Below are 2,805 nucleotides of genomic sequence, written 5' to 3'. Positions count from 1 at the left end.
CTCACTCAGAGCCAGTGAGAGTAGTGAAGTTTAGGGTGAGAGCAGCCGAGGAAAGGATCAAGAGAAACCAGAAATTAGGAAGTTTTGAAGCTTTCCGGGTCAAAGTGTGCAACACGCCCCTCACTAGTCCTGTAACAGTTAGAATCATAGAACATTAGAACTGGAGTTAATTGAAATTTGACACAAAAAATGGCTATTTGGTCTTCTAACCACCCGTCACTGCCGCTGCCAGTTTGTCACAGGTTTTACTTAAACGTGCCATTGGATAGTTAGGCTCTGACCTGTCCCTGAATGTTTTGATTAGCACCGGGGAGCAGTTCTGTCTTGCCCCAGTGTGTAAACCACCTCCATGAAGATAGCAGCTAACTGCTCCGGGGAGCTTGTTTACATTGATGCTTTACAGCACGGTAACTTGCTGTGCTCTGGGTGGGTGTTCTTTCACACGCCTTAGTGAGAAAGTTACAGAATAGTAAAGTGGCAGTGTGGATAAGACCACCACATTCCCCATTGTAGAGCAAAGCTAATTTACACCATCTGAAAACATAACCCTCTTTTTGTTATTTGAAAGTATTTGCTGAATAGTTTGGACATGTATTTTTCAGTCTCTGAGTCAGTCAGTCTTAAACTCTTGCAACCTCATCACTGTCCAGAATTCCTACAATATGGTTGTGCCCTGAAACTCTCTGACTACTGGAATGAAATGTTTTTAAAACAGGAGAATAGCGAAGAAGAAATAAAGCACTCCCAGGATTAATTATTTTTCATGTGTGCTAAAAATGGTGAAAATGTCAGGGCTTGCAAACATTTTCACAATTTCTGGTAGTTGTCTAGAGCAGGGGTCTCCAAACTTTTCAGCCCGAGGGCCGCATTAACTATTAAACAGCAGTTCGGGGGCCGCTTTCACGACGGGGAATTTCAGTTGCCTATTGCGCCCTCTGTCGCAGCGCGGCCGGTACTCTGACCATGCACTCCCTCCAGTGCTGAAGGGGAGGGAAAGGGGGGCCCGGGCCCACCCTCACTCACGGGCCCCAGCCCAGGGCCCTAAGGACACGGAACCAGCTGGCTTCGGTCCGACTGACGGGGCTCCTGCCATAACTTGTCAGCCCGCCAACTCTAACGAGTTCTGCCCTGGGCTGCTTCCTTTCCCTCCTCGTGTGACCCTCTACCTCCCCCCACCGTGGGGCGGTCACCTTTGATTCGTCCGTCAGGCTGACGGTCGTATATCCAGACGCCCACCCCTCCCGCCGGGGCTGGTCCTGCCGTCTGGGTGGCCGTCGGGTCTGGACTCCTGAGAAGGGGGGGGGCTTTTCCCCCTGCTCTCCCCTTCCTCTGCACGCTGTCCTCCCCTCCTGCTTGCCACCGCTCACTCCTTCCCCCCCCCCGGGCGGAAGGGGTCACCTTTTTAAAGTTCCCGCCGGGGTTCACGTTCCCCCGCACGTCGCCGGGCGGGCGTTACCACCACCGCCCATCCTGCCTCCTGATTGGCCGGCTGCCCTGTCAGTCTGGGCGGGGGAACGCCGCCCGTGCTAACCCCCGCCCCCTGTGCCGTTTGCCGCCGCGCGGCCGCTTGTCAGCAGAGCGGCCCGCTTCTCCTGCCCCGGCGCAGCGTGAGTACACGCCGCACACCCCTGACAGGCCCCCTCCCCCGCGGCAAGAAGGGCCCGTTCGGCAGCGCCCCAGGGACGGGCGGGGGTCGCCTCGTCACACCGGCACGCGGAAGGCAGGGCCAGACAAAAAGGTCTCCACGGGCCGGATGAGAGGGCCTCGCGGGCCGCATCCGGCCCGCGGGCCGTAGTTTGGAGACCCCTGGTCTAGAGCATGAGGAATAACTCAAACCCACAAAATGTGGAACTTAAACTCATTTCAAAAGAGCACAACTCACATATTTTACTGTTTGACCAGCTTTCCTCCTGGATGTTACATGAGGTCATCTCCCAGACATAGTGTTATTTGGCTGTTATTTGGTTCTGCACAATGAGAAAGAGTCAGTCCCATCTTTAAGACAACAGAGACACATTGTCTGAAACAGGGCTGTTTCTTCTCCCTGGGTCCATGTACATTCTAAGGTCTAGTTGCATCTTTGTTTCCATAAGTTTCCCTGGAATATGAACACAAGCAGAGGCACAGGCACAAGCACACAATAGCATTCCATAGTTTTACTTTTTGTTTTTCTGAGAATTTTGGGCCAATTAAATGCAGAAACTCAATCCTCCTTTATCTTTGGTCTCACTAACGTATCACATCAACCTGCGATATTCTTATTTAGACAAATAGAGGATCAGATTCACCAGTACCTCTGTCTACTTTTTACTACTCCATTGATGAAAACAATACATTCCTTGTAAATGTTCAGTGTACATCTGACACTAGATCAGGAAAATGGGAAGGATCTGTGTTTCCTGAGTGTGGTATCTAATCTTAAAAACAATTTTTTTAAATAATACGCCTACCGAACCAAACCATTACCTGCACACCATTAGTTCAATCACTTTTGTATAAATATTGGCAAAGAATATGGATAGTTATGGAATTAGTATAAAAGATATGTTAATAAGATCCCTTGAATCTCTTTAATGTAATTTAATAAAGTAATTTACACAAATCTTTATCTGTCTGGGTACTAGAAAGTTACTGAATTTCCATCATCTTTAGAGCAATATTCCAAGTTACAAACTTCATAAGCAAATAACTGTATCAAATTCATTTTTGGCAAGGATATTTCCTGTTTTGTAATCTTCTTCAGGCCAAATAGAAAGTGTCTAGCGTATAGTTAATCTTTTACAGACACTGACTGAGAAGAGTATA

Source organism: Pelodiscus sinensis, chromosome 5 (assembly GCF_049634645.1).
Source record: "Pelodiscus sinensis isolate JC-2024 chromosome 5, ASM4963464v1, whole genome shotgun sequence".
NCBI classification, from domain to species: domain Eukaryota; kingdom Metazoa; phylum Chordata; order Testudines; family Trionychidae; genus Pelodiscus; species Pelodiscus sinensis.
The sequence above is the reverse complement of the archived record's forward strand: the minus strand, read 5'-3'. Positions refer to the sequence as shown.